General features: G+C 43.6%; 1 protein-coding gene across 1 annotated transcript in view; it reads right to left on the bottom strand.

The window, feature by feature from the left end:
* CELSR1 (cadherin EGF LAG seven-pass G-type receptor 1) overlaps positions 1 to 14765 on the bottom strand; it is a 2549932-nt gene that overhangs the window by 2124327 nt on the left and 410840 nt on the right. The window lies entirely within an intron of this gene.

The following is a 14765-nucleotide window of genomic DNA, read 5'->3' as shown; positions in this document are numbered from 1 at the left end:
ATGCTGAGAATTGATAATGCTCTGAACCTGCAAGAAATCTGAGGTGTGTTCTGCAACTTTGTCTGATAGGGACATGCAGGTATGCCTCCTTGAGGTCTAGAGTTACCAGCCAGGACCCCTTGCCCAGCATGGGAAGGAGTTGCTGTACGGTCAGCATTTTGAATTTTGGCACAATGAGGTAAGTATTTAGAGCGGGCAAGTCCAGAATAGGCCTCCATTGCTTTTCTTTTCTTGGGACAAGAAATAGTCTGGAATAAAATCCTTGGCCTTGTTCTATGAGAGGAACCTTTTCTATTGCTTTCATTTGCAGTAGGTTGGAAATTTGCTTGAAAGCCTCTGTCCTTTGATTTGGTGGCAGATTTGGCATGCCTTGTCTTTTTGGTAATGTATGAAAATGGAATCTGTATCCTTTGTCTATTATTTGCAGTATCCATTTGTCCCTTGTAATAATGTGCCAATTTTCTGAGAATAAAGATAGCTTTCCGCCCAAAGGTGCTTCCAATTGAGCCCTGGTTGGCGGGGTCAGAGTCAAGTCATTGAGTTTGTCCTTGTGCAGCAGGTGTAGGTCCTGCACTACCTCTTTGGTTAGGAGGCTGCCATTGACGTCCCTCTGTAGGAGCCTCTAGCTTGCCCTCTACCTCTGGCACGCCTATTTTTGCCTCTCTGAAATCTGTCTGTGTCTGGAAAGGACCAATTCTTAGAAGGCCAATTTCTGCAGAATCTTGGTGGTTGGACCTGGAGAAAATCTTTGACTGTCTGTACTGACTTAGCCTTTTCCTCAAATTTCTTTAAGACCTCTTGAGCCGTGGAACCAAATAACTTTTGTTTTTCCAGGGGTGCATCCAGAAGCTTTGCTTTAACATGATCTGGCAGTGTTTGTTCCTTCAGCCAAGCATGTCTACGTATGACTGCACCTGTCATTGCTGACCTACATGAAGCTTCCAATGCATCATAACCACACTGTAAAAAATGGTTGCTAACCTGCTGGGAGTTATACACCAGATCCTGAAGTGCCTTGCAATCTAGGGGTTCAGGTGAGGTTAGTTTTTTATGCAATTCATCTGATATTCTTGATACTGTATCATATGGAATTGACAATTCAATGCTCTCATAGAAAGAGTGGAAGAAGTGTACACTTTTTTACCCCATCTCTCTAAGGCCCTGGATTCCCTTTCAGAAGGAAGTGGGTTCTTAGTAGTGGAGGTTGCAACCCCTTTAGGCCCCTGGGAAATAGTTTCTGGGTCATCTGAGTGGCCCTTGTAAAGGAATAGATGTGTGTCCGGGACCCTGTAGTACCTGTTGGGTTTGACAGGAGCTGGAGAGAGGGAGTCTGGGGAAATACTAGACTCGGAGTACACATCATCTATGACATTTAAAACAGGAGGAATAGCCAAAGGTCTATGCTGAGGCAAATGCAAAAAAGTCCTTAACCTCTTCCTGGAATCAGAGAATTCCTGGCCTTGCCATTTAAAATGCTCTCTCATGGAGTGAAGGGTCTCCCCAAAGGACAACTCTTCAGGGGGGGAGGCCAAGGGAATAGATTCCTCTGCATCAGAATCCTCGTAGGCCGGAAGGGCCTCCTCCTGGTAATCTGAAAGGGCAGAGTCATCTGAGGCCTCATCAGAGGACTGGGGATCTGTCTGCTCAACCCTGGGCCTTTTGCCTGGAGGAGGTTGAGAGCCCCTGTCTGGGTGTGGCTGAGAGCCCCTGATTAAGGAGATAAGGTCCTCAGCCAAGCTTAAAATTTGTGAACCTGTAGAGGATCCCTGAGGAATAGCCTTGGGAGGGAGAGATTTTGGCTGTTTAGCAGCTTTAGCACGAGTAAAAGCCTTAATGGGCATGGATACAGGAGGCCTGGCTGCCCCACGTGCTGGGGTAGTTTTATTCACAGAAATGGTGTCTGATATCTCCGGAGCACCGGTTTCAGAAGGTAATTCTAAGACCGACCCAGTGGAAGCCTCCGGTACCGAAGATCCTGGGGCTCCAAAACCAAAGGACAGATCAGAGAAGGAGATAAAACTGTGTGAGTAGTGGCAGGAAGACTCACGGATCCAATAGGGGAAGAAACAGAGATAACCCCCATCTGGCTCTGAGGAATTTTCGCATTATCCTATCCACATTTGCATCGGAAAGATTCCTGGAGGACCTGATGGATGTAGTTGACTGACATCTGAAATGCTTTTTTGGTATCTGCATAAAAGGGGAGTGGAGCTATGGGGAGATAGGATCTAGGAGAAACTCAAGAGAACAAGTCCTCTGAGTATAAGATGTGCTAGGCTAAGGATCCGAAGACTTATCAGTAATTTGAGTGGTAGGATTGGCAGAGATAACAATGGGATCAGATGGCTTCGGATCTGAATGCTTTGGATCCGCAGTATGTTTTTTTGGATCTGATGAAATTGGATCTGACAATTTAGAAGCTTTTGAGGGTGGCTCGGAAAGAGTCGGGAGACTTTGGAGGCAAACGCTTCCTGTGCTCCAACAGAGCTTTTGAAGGCTTAAGCCCCAGAACAGGAAGAAACTGAAGGAGGAAGCAAACCCTTGAGATCAAGTTTATTTCACCTATGGCTCTCGAGTTAAAAGCTGCATAGATTGAGCAGCTTGTGTTTAACTGAGCAGTAGGGATTTTATGCCCACAAGAAGTGCATTTTTTGAAGCCTGTCAGCTTGTCGGCCATGACTGTACAAATTACAGAAAAGGGAAAAGTAGGAATTTTTTTTTTTTTAGTGAAAATGCCAGCAATGGTAAAGAAAATTACCTTGCTGAATAGGGTAGGAGTGATAGAGGAAAGGGAGAGAAAGACAAAATACCAGCCAAGGTAAATTGAAGAGATTACTATATAAAACAATAGTAAACTGATGCAGAAAGGGTCCAAACAACTAACAGGGAGGTTTAATAGTAAGAAAGAAAATAATTTAGGTAAATGAAGTTAAACTTTCGTACTTACAAAAGTAATAACTAAAATGAACACTGCGACAGAAGGATCCCACATCTGTGCATGAAGGCAGCAAATGAGATCTGAGGTGCTGGGGATGGAGTAGGGCATTGTGGGTAGAGGAAGGAGCTTGAGAGTTGGATCCAAAGTCTAAAGTATGTGACTGAGTCGGACCCAAGGATCGGATCAGTAAACCATTTGTTGAGGAAGAATGAAAATGAAAACATCAGATTCTGCTACTAAGTGTTGCTCTTATAGGAGACATCTCTGTGTGACTATGTAAGGTTGGTGCTCTCTCTCAATGTTTTTATGTTTACGTGTATGCAAAATTATCTACATACAAAAACTAAAACACAGAAATAAAATACAGGTTAACAGTACTGACATTATCTTTTTTTTTTTTTGCCTTTTGTATAATTGTGTTCCCTTAATTCTGAGCTGTTTCTACTTCTAAGAGTCAGAAGTGATGTCTGTAAGCTTTACAGGCTTCAAACACCTAGTGATACTATACCAAAATTCCAAACATTGCAAAACAGGCTAGAAAAGCAGTTCCAGGTTACCACAAACTTGTCTGATTAGCGCACACATTTCTACATGTATTGCCAGTAACCAAAGGAAGTGCACACAGCTGTGAGAGGATGTGATTATATATCCCACTCAACTGTCTAGATTTTAGCAGAATGTCCAGATTTTTGGTCTATTCCATATAAAATTTGTGGTCTTCTGACAAATCACTGGGATGATCTCAGAAATGAAGTCACTAAATAATGACATACATTTGAGTTTCAGACTTCAAATCCTTCAAAAAATGTATGTTAACACAAACCCTGTTACTCTAGCAACTTTCTAAATTTCTAAGAGCAGTATTTAAAATTTGTCCCCCCACTTTGCCAGGCTTTGTCCAGATTCCTTGCACTAAGAGGTTCAGCGGTACGATATTAGCTAGTCAGCCTAGCTCCTAGTACCCAAGTAAGGCTCACAAAGATGAATTAAGAGTTGACGCACAAGATTTTTTTTTGTTACAGTCACATGATTTCTTCAGTTAAGCAAACGAGAAGTGTAGGCTGTTAGAATCAAACCTGTGCCTAATGGATAAATCTTATACAAAGCTTATTACTCTAGCCACTAACTTGTTTTGAAGTATGACAAGGAAAACATTAAGAGATTATGTTGCAGAACAGTACAATGCCATTCCATGTGGTTGTTCAGTGGTTGGTAGCCCCCCCCCCCACTGTAAGCAACACATGCTACAGAAAAAGAGAACCACACTGCTTAAAGGAAATGTTTCGTAAAAAGTCATGTATAATACAAAGCAAGGCTCTCTCCCACACAGATTGCAAGCACTTTATCTGTTAGAAATTCCACACATTTTCTGGCTGGCTAATAAAACAGGTTGTGATCTCATCATATGTACACAGACAACAGTAGTCCAAGGTCTGCTGTCTATGTGTTGACAGGCAAATTATACATGAGTTAAGATACACACCATACTTCTACCCTACTGCTTTTCAAAGGGAATGAGTGCAACTAGGCAACACTGGAGATGACTACAGATTAGAGATCACACAACTACTACATCAGTTCAACTGCAGGCTACGAAAAGTTACACAATATCTACACAACACTGTAATTTCAAATGCCATTTCATTTTGAATTCTCAGGATCAAGACAGAGGGTGGTATCGGAAGATAAAAACTGGAGAAATATTTTTTTTTCTTTTAGCAAATTCTGTGATAACCTATATTTTCCCTGTTAAGTTGGGACACTCATTGTACGAACAAGTGCAATGTTTATAATGCATGCTGTTGAATACCTGATTATCCACTTTTTCCTAAACTTGCTCATTACAGTGTGTTTTGCTCTATTACATTACAGGTTTTGAGGATCCCAGTTAGCCATTTCACCTTTTTAACTAAGAAAACGTACTTTTTTTAAAATCCACTTTAAACCAGAAAACCCACTACACTCAACTGCCTCTTTTCAGAGGCAATGTGGGAGCATTATCAGATTACAGACTTTGTTGAATGTGACACAGTATGCAAATGGCGACTGAGGGATTCAAACATAGACTACAGGATGAAACTCATTAATAGATTTTAGCCTTACTCCCCAATTCTCTGCAGCAAAATGACAGACAACCCTTTGACAATGTCAATAGACTGGAGAAGCAAATCTTGTGCTTAAGTTGTACCTGTCTTAACTACCTTGGCTACCCAGTAACAACTTTCTTGGCTAATTTTGTGAGTTTTCCAAAAGAAAAGAAAAATAAATATGGCACATCTTGAGAGGAATACACAGAAAAAGTTTCACATACAGTTGGATATAATGAAGATTCAGATTTCAAACAAACTAGCTTTTACTTCTGACACCAGAGTACCAACATTACAATGAATACTGTTTTTATAAAAAGTATGAAAACTCAATCTACTTCACCATTCATGCATTTTGTTATGAAAGCATAAAGCTTTATCACAAAACAAGAAATAGTATGTACAGTTGTATGTATGTATATATTTTTTATTTATTTATATTTATTTATCATTTATTGACTTGGTTAGTCCGATTAGGATAGTAGCCTCTATTCAGAGGATACCAAAGGTGGTATTTATACTACTAGGGGAAATTTGGCCAGGCATCAGAGCGTTTCCCCTACTCTTTTCGATAAGTGTCATGGGATCTTTTACATTCACTTGCACTAGCAGCTACTCAAACAGATGGAACTTAGGTTTAACGTCTCATCCAAAGGATGGCACACTCAGAAGTACAGCAACCCCCTTATGCTACACTGAAGTGTCAGCATTTAATCTACCTGGTGTGGGAATTGAATCCACAGGCTTCGGCAAAAGTGTGTGCGCTACCTGTTGCACCACTGACACTGCTGGGACATTATGTTGTCTTTCTAATACAAGTTTGTTTGTCTTCCGGCTTTTTCCCAGTAAGGGGTCGCCACAGCAGAACTCCGGTCTGCTAATGATTGGCAGTAGATTTTTACAAAACGCCGAGGTGCCAGCTCGACGTTCAACCTTCAACGAAGGCACGCCCATTTACGCACGCATGTCTTTTGAACGCTACCCAACCGTGGGGAGGACATGCAGACTCCACACAGAAGGCACTCCCAAGCCAAGCTGAGAATCGAACGGGAGAACCTCTTGCTGTGAGGTAACAACGCTACCGCCGTACCACAGCAGCATAATGTCTTTCTAATATAAGTAAACACAGTAAAACATCTGCCAATATTTTCAATGTAGCTTATAGTACTAATTAATACAAAAGATTTCAGCTATATTTAGACAAACTGCTAAAGAAAAAAAAAACATAAAACTAGTTAGAGTAAATACTGACACTGCAAGTTCAATGCAATGTTAGCAGTATCTCTACATTAGTTAATGCAGGTCCCCAACTTTGCCTATTGGTGTAAATATTTTGTTGTGTATAAATAAGAAATACTGTGTGAAGGGTATATTTTACTACATCCTTATTGAAATCACCTTTTTTGTAAAAATGAAATACAATTATTACAAACTACGCATCTACAATAATTACTCTAAAGACGTGAAATGTTGATCATGAAAACATCAGTTAAGTTGAGCTTTTTTCAAACAAAAATAAATAAGTTGGATTCATTTAACGCACTTTAAGTATTTAAAAATTCACTGTTGTTACCTGGAACATTATGTGCCAGATGTTAAATTGAGTAATAATCCTTTTTAGAAACATTATGGTTAAATAAATAATTGAAACTGAACTTGTGCCAAATTCTCACATTTCAGCATAATGCAGAACATTTTACAACAGCATACTTGCTTGTTATGAGTTCAAAGGTTTCTAAAAATGAGTGGTTACAGTTGTGTTGATGTTTACAATGTAGGACTCAAAGCACATCCTCACACATTATCTACATCGCACAGACTGCTCTCCTGAGAAATAAAAACAGTTTTCCATTAAATGCAATAAAGGCACATAAACTGCACACCTTTATTTCCTGTTTTTAACTTTTTATTTCCACACCAGTTAAACATCTGAATACCCCTTCAATTATATGTTTATGGTGGCTGTTACTTGACCAGGTCACTGTTTTAATATCTGTGAAGGTTGTTTTTTCTACTGCTGCACTGGAATTCCTATTCAAATTAATCTTTTGATAATCTTGTTCTAGTTACGTTATTACTTAGATGAGGGTTAGAACAACATAAAAATGAATGCACAGACTGTAACAGAGACGTTTACTAGGCAGTAAGCCAAACTGGGACTTTAAACACATTTAAATCCCAACGTGCATCCCAATAGGTGAGCACCACTCAAGGAGAGAACCTCCCAATATTTCTACCATGAACGGTATAATAAAACTAATCCAAAGACAACAAAATGTCCATAACAATATGTTGTGCAGACTGACAATATCCTGCTAACAGTACTTTAGTCAAGTTAAAATTTTGCATAGGTCAATTATGATCCAGAACGAAAAAGCAAATCATAACAGCATAACTGAATGAGTCCAGGTGCTGACACATTTGCTATGTGGTAGGCTCATGCTCCTCAAAATTCAGACAGAATGTAACCAGTACACAGAAATCAGTGGCGGATCTAGGAATTTGCAAGGGGGGGGGGGTGCAGTCTGGTTAACGGACTACTGGGTGAAAGCGGGAAAGGGGGACACTGGGTTTGGTGGTTGTGCAAAGATTACCTTAAGAAGCTCTGACATTACGTGTGGAAAGACATCAATTTAAATTCAGTGGCACATGATTTTGCTGTGGATATGGTAGTAGAAATAGGTAATTCCTGTACAGATAGTACAAATATTTTCAATGCATGCCTGGAGAAAAAGAAGTTATGTCCTTACCATAACGTTCCATGTGGAGTGTTCATCTCGCCTTTGTTCTTACACCTGGGTTAGGAGCAGTCGGCCGCTTGGCAAAGCTCTGCATCGAGAAGAAGCTCGAGACCAACCTATCTCCCACAATTCCCCTCTGCCTTTACCTCAGATCTAGTTTGCAAACAAACCAGAACCTAACGGGAGTAATCATACAACATACATGCTAAGGCATAGCTGAACAACAGCCGTAACAACGGAGAGAAACAGAAGCGGGAGAACCAAACCAGACACCTAAACTGGACGTTCTTCCTGAGGGTGGGAATGTAAGAACAAAGGCGAGATGAACACTCCACATGGAACGTTATGGTAAGGACATAACTTCTATATGTGAGTGTTCAATCTCGCCGTTTGTTCTTACACCTGGGTAGCGTCCCTAGCTCCGTGATCCTGAGAAACTCACGGAAGAACGTTCCTGAGCACAGTGGAACCAAAGGTTGCCCTGTCCCTGGAAACCCTATCCACTTTGTAATGAGTAATGAATGTATGTGGTTTAGACCAAGTGGCAGCCGCACAAATAGTGTCCAATGGTAGGCGGGCCGCATGAGCCAGGGATGTAGATATTGATCTAGTGGAATGCCCTTTGGGCTTGACAGGTAAGCTCTGCTCAGAAGCAGTATAAACAAAAATAATACAATCGGATAGCCATTTGGAAAGGGTTCGTTTCGTAACTGCCATGCCCTTTTCTGCTGTCCGCAAAGGCTATAAAGAGTTGATCTGTTTTTCTGTGATCCTTTGTTCTATCCAAGTAAAACCTGAGTTGTCTATGAACATCCAACTTGTGTAACATATATTCCAACTTATTGGAATGATTCTTGAAAAATGTGGGGAGCTCAATGGACTGATTAATGTTATTGACGGAGCAAACTTTGGGAAGAAAGGATGGATTAGTGCGAAGAGATACCCTATCAGGGTGAAAGATCAAATATGGATGTTTAACGGAAAGAGCTTGAAGTTCCGATACCCGTCTGGCTGATGTGATAGCTACCAGAAAGAGGGTTTTCCATGACAAAAACTTCAAAGAACAGGAAGAGGCTGGTTCAAAGGGTGGTAGCATTAGCTGTGATAATAGAACGTTCAAATTCCATGGTGATGTAGGAATCCTGACTGGTGGCCTGATATGGAAAGACCCTTTTAGAAAGGCCTTACAAAGTCTATGAGCCATAATAGGCGCCCCGTTTTCTCCCACATGAAAGTTTGAAATGGCAGCCAACTGAACTCTCAAAGTAGCAGGAGAAGCTCCTTGGTGAAATAGTACGGATAGAAACTCCAAGACTCTGTTCAGTGGGGCTATTACGGGATCCAAATGTTGTGTAGTTGCCCAGTGTACAAAACGCTTCCACTTACTAGTGTAAATTTTTGTAGTGGAAGCCTTATAAGAAGCCACTAGAATATTTTGAACCGCAGGGGAAAAGATCAGACCTGGCTAAGAAGGGAAGCGGAGCAGCCAAGCTGCTAGTCTGAGGGAGAGCAGCGACGGGTGGGGAGCCCCTGACGAGTGAGTCAGTAGATCCGGCTCCGGGTCCAGGATCCAGGGTTCCCAAATTTGGTGTGCTTGAAGAAAAGGAAACCAAATTTGACGAGGCCAGAATGGGGCAATGAGGATAACTGTCCTCTCCAGGTTGTTGGCTTTCTGTAGAAATTTTGCAATCAAAGGTATAGGAGGAAAGGCGTACAGGAGACCCGGGGGCCAATCGTGAATCAGAGCGTCCCTAGGGACTTCCCCTGGCGGGGGTAATAGGGCAAAGTAGCTTCTGCATTTGGCATTCATTGGAGACGCAAACAGATCACAGCAAGGCTGGCCCCACTTGCGAAATATCTTGTCCGCAATTGATCGTTTTGAGGGACCACTCGTGAGGTAACAGGATGGCTCTGCTCAACCTGTCCGCTATGACGTTGGATAACCCCGGGATATGCGTTGCTATCAGTAAGCGACCCGTGGACTCTGCCCATTGCCAAATTCTCATGGCCTCTCTGCATAGTTGATAAGACTTGGTTCCCCCTTGTTTGTTTATGTACCAGACTACGGACATGTTGTCCGACTGAACTGCAATGGTCCCTAGAGGTAGAAGGGGAGAAAAGTGTTGCAACGCTAGGAACACTGCCCTCATCTCTAGAACATTGATGTGCAGATTGTACTCCAATTTGGTCCATTCGCCTTGGACCCCCACCCTATCAGGGAAGCGTCCGTGGTCACCGTAGCTGTCGGCGTGGGTAGCACAAATGGTCGGCCGCCGCAGAGTTTGCAAGTCTGAAGCCACCAAGACAGGTCCGGTTTGCAGATGTTCGTGATGTGAATTTCGTGTGTCAGGGGTAACTGTTGGAACGACCATTGTGCAAATAGCAGCCATTGAAGAACTCTCATGTGCAGTCTTCCCAAGGGTATCGCAATGAGGGAAGCTGCCATGAGACCCAAAACTTTCAGAACCAGTTTTGCTGGGGATTTTTTGGACAACAGGAGAAGAGATATATGATTTCGTAGAGAGGCTATTCTTTCTGGAGGAAGCCTTAGAATTAAGCAACGCGTAGCCAATTCTGCTCCTATGAATGAGATATGCTGTGATGGCTGTAATACAGATTTTTCGAAATTTACGGAAATTCCGAGATGAACACAGAGTTCTAGTGTGCAATCCCTGGCTTGAATCAGTCGACGCTCAGTGGTGGCAGTAAGGAGCCAGTCGTCCAGATACGGAAACACCTGGAATCCTAGGCGTCTCAAGTGAGACGCTACCACTGCCATACATTTGGTGAAAACCCTGGGGGCTGAGGTCAGACCAAAGGGCAGGGCTCGAAACTGAAAGTGACTGGCTCCCAGCCGGAAGCGCAAGTGATCCCTGGACGCCCTGGCCATTTTGATGTGGTAGTATGCGTCCTTTAGATCTATTGAGCACATCCAGTTGTCCTTCTGTAAGAATGGAAGGATCGATTGAAGCGTGACCATCCGGAACTTTTCTTTCTTGACGATGGTATTGAGTTTGCTTAGGTCCAGAATTGGCCTCCAGTCCCCTGTCTTTTTTGGAACTAAAAAGAACCTTGAGTAAGTTCCGAATCCTCTTTGGTCCGCCGGGACTGGTTGGATGACTCTTTTTCTAGCAGCTTTGAAATTTCTATAGCTGCAGGGTCTCGCAGATGGGGCGGTACATCTGGGAGTCTTTTCTGAGGAAACAGGGGCAATAGGAACGGAATTCTGTAACCTCTGGTAACAATGCTTTTTACCCAATTGTCTGATGTAAGACTTTGCCAGGCCTGAGGGTATAAAGCTAAGCGACCCCCGACTGCCTCCAGAGCAGGACAGTCGGGCCTCCTCTCAGGAGTGCTGGAAAGGTTTCCCAGGGAGTGTATCCCTGTCACCTTGGTTTTGCGGACCCCCTCTGCCACCAGAGTGACGTCTTCCACATCTGCCCCCTCCTCTGCCTCTAGAGGGGGCATCACCCTGTGTGCCTGGGAAAGAGCCTTGAGGTTTTCGAAACCACATTTTTCCACCACGTTGCCCTTTGAGGTACGGTCTGGATGGGGTGGAAAAACGGACTCCGACAGCAGACAGAGTCTTTCCCTCTTGCTCACACCGGGTAAGGGTCTCCTTTACTTTTGGGCCAAAGAGAGTGGCACCGTCAAATGGGGCGTTAGTAAAGGAAGACTTGAAGGCTTCCGCAAAAGAACATAAGCTCATCCAGGATTGTCTACGAAGAGCAATCACTGAAGCCGCAGCCCTACTCGATCCTTCGGCTGCATATGAGATGAGCCTCATGGATGAGTTCACAATAGATGCAAGGGTATTGAGTTGTGCTGTAACTTTCTCTGAGACAGCAGCATCTGTAGTACCCTGGAGGGTATCTCCCAACTCTTTGATTAGATCCCTCTGTAACCATGTGAAATGGGTCAAATAGTTCAGCGATCGCATGGAAAAAGCCGCTGAACTAAAAATCCGCTTCCCATACCTGTCCATAGTCCTAGAATCTCTGTTAGGCGGATGGACAGATGAGGAAGATTCAGACATCTCCTTTTTAGTGGCCGCTGCCACCACCATAGCGTCCACTGGCACTCCTTTTGTGAGATAAGCCTTGTCTTGAGGGGCAGTAATATATTTATTAGGCTTTCTAGGGACTGGCTCCACTGTGTCAGGTGTCTCCCACGCCCTTTGAGCAATCAGTTCCATCACCTCATCGAAGGGCGGACTGACCCAGGAGGAGGAAGGGCGAGCACCGAATGCCTTCAGCAAGACTGACTCATCCTCAGAAGGGGGTAGGGCTTGCCAATCACCTCTCTGTTTTAGGATCCCCAGGATGTCAGAAAAGGAGACATCCTCTGAGGGTGATTTCGGGGACCCTTCTGACTCATCTAAGTCAGTGTCCGATGTTAAGGATTCTTGTGGAGAATCCAAGTGTCTCCTCTTACACAACCTTTTCCTCGGAACTTCCTCGGGGGGGGCATCCGACGAAGCCTCCGAGGAAGAGGGGGCTCCCTCTGGGGGCGGCTGAGACACCGGTGCTCGACGCTTTGACATAGCCGTGGGTGCAGAGGCGGATAACGGACCCTTATGGGAAGGAGAAGCTGTTTCTGCAGAAGTGGTTGTCTGAGTCGACAACACCTTCCTCATGAGGTCGAAGGTTCCCGGTTCCCGAGTCGAGGAATCCCTCGAATCCAAAGAAAGCGGAGGGATTCCCGAGACGGGAACCGAAGGCATCGACCCCGAGGATGGAGCTGAGTCGATCCGAGGCACCGAGAGGGAGAGTCGGAACCGAAACATCGGTCCGACTCTCGGTCCCCGAACCAAGGATGGATCGTCGGCTCCACGATTCCAGTAATGGGTCCGTCGGAGTCTAGGTGAACGGTGCCGACCGAGAGAAGGATGGTTCCGGCACCGAGGGCTCCACGATCATCAGATCAGCCTCTCCCAGCTCCGAAGACTGAATAGGTCTCGGAGGAGGAACAGATGGAGATAAGGGAAGGCCTTCGAGTCTCGACACCAACTGGGAAGAGACTGAGATGAGTTTGGACAAGGCCGTATTCTCCATTTTCTGCACCACGCGGTCTACATCGGTGTCGGAGAGGGGCCTAGAAGAACGTGTCGAAGGAATCGAAGACGGAGCCGACCTCAAGAGCACAGGAGGTGGAAGCTCCGTCACCGGTTCCAAGACTCGAGGCTCGGTAACAGACAAAAGTTCAACACTCGGCCCCGAGGTCTGTGGAACCGGTGAGCGAACTTTAAATGAAGAGCTCGGAGCTGATGACATGGGCTCCGACGTCTTCGATTCCTTCGAGGATTTAGATGTCTGGTCCGATGCATCCAGAGCCTCTTGGAATGCAGGCTTCAAAAGGCCTCTATCCATGAGTTTCCTGCGCCTATCTGTCATGACCCTTCCACTGAAAGAATGACAAATGAAGCAGTCTTCTTGCAGATGGAGAGGGCCAAGACAGTAGACGCAGGAACTATGGTTGTCTGTGACAGACATTTTCTGTCCACATTGGCACCGTTTGAAGCCTGACTTAGCTTTCTCAGACATAATTACAATAAGAGTCAAATCCAGTAACACTATACAGTAAAAGTCAACAGTAATGTCAAAGCCAGTAAATTCAGTCAAATCCGGTAGTTTGTCAAATCCAGTAGTAGTTTGTATAACTTATATAAGTCTTATAAGATTATAAGTTTAGAGGGTGGGGTAGGCACCGAGGGAACTAACTTATTATATATATAAAAATATATATGTACTCGAAGAAAGCCCTCGACTCACTACACACACACACACAAAAACTTAAGGGTAAACTAGAGAAAAAAATTATCTAAAATTGTTAGATAAAGTAATCTTATCTGTCAGGTGGTCCGAGCTCATCAAAAATGATGCGAACGTTGCAGCGGCAAACTAGATCTGAGGTAAAGGCAGAGGGGAATTGTGGGAGATAGGTTGGTCTCGAGCTTCTTCTCGATGCAGAGCTTTGCCAAGCGTCCGATACGGAGCCGAGGATCGGCTCCGAACCCAGGTGTAAGAACAAACGGCGAGATTGAACACTCTCACATGATGAACATTTTAGGTGCATGGAGAGCAGTAGCTCAGCATGACAAAACAAAAAACTGCTGGTCTGAAGAATAAGATTTTTATATCTATGAACCTATTAAGTAGGACAGATCCTGGTTTCTAATAAAATAATACTTTTACTAAAAATGCTCAACTTCTGTGCTATACACAAGAAGATAACTAGCTGAATTGCATAGGTCCTTCTCTGTTGCATAAAAATACTGCAAAAATAAATGAGGACAATAAAGTTAAAATGGAAAACAAATGGAAATATTAAGAAGGCAAAATGAAAAAAAAGAATACCAAGTATAGATAAATGGTGCAAGAATTTTTGTCTTTAGGCTTTTCCGGGTTAGGGGTAGCCACGGCGGAACTACGGTCCGCTAATGATTGGCAGTAGATTTTCACAAACACTGAGGTGCCAGCTCGACGTCCAACCTTCAACGAAGGCACACCCATTTACGCATGTCTTTCGAATGCCACCCAACCACGGGGAGGACATGCAGACTCCGCAAGAATAAAGAACATAAAATCAGAAACATGAGATATGAAAGATGCTCTAAAATTAGTATCTGTTAGTGAGCAAAATTAAAAGGAGTGCCATATTGGTAACTGATGCTGTTTGAATTAATTTTTAGATATAGATTTCAAGGAAAATGATGCATATAAGCAAAAAGAGATGGGTGTGGAAACCACAAGTGACTATGACAGGGTGTGAAGATCTAGTTCTTCCAGACAGGATAATGAATGAAAGGAATACTTTTTTTCTGAACAGGGTGTGAGAGCAGAAATTATTGCAAACCATAGGAATAATCTATGGGGCAAAGTGTTGAACAGAAACTAGCTACAATTAACATCAAAATATCCAAAGTGTAGTGAAATGAGTTAACTCAACTGGCCATACCAGTCTCCAATGTGCTGTGAATCCTGTTGCAGTGAATTATCA

The sequence above is a fragment of the Protopterus annectens genome, chromosome 11.part0 (genome assembly GCF_019279795.1).
Source record: "Protopterus annectens isolate FY-2018-M chromosome 11.part0, PAN1.0, whole genome shotgun sequence".
NCBI lineage: Eukaryota > Metazoa > Chordata > Ceratodontiformes > Protopteridae > Protopterus > Protopterus annectens.
Note: the sequence above shows the minus strand (reverse complement) of the source record. Positions and strands in the feature narration are given on the sequence as shown.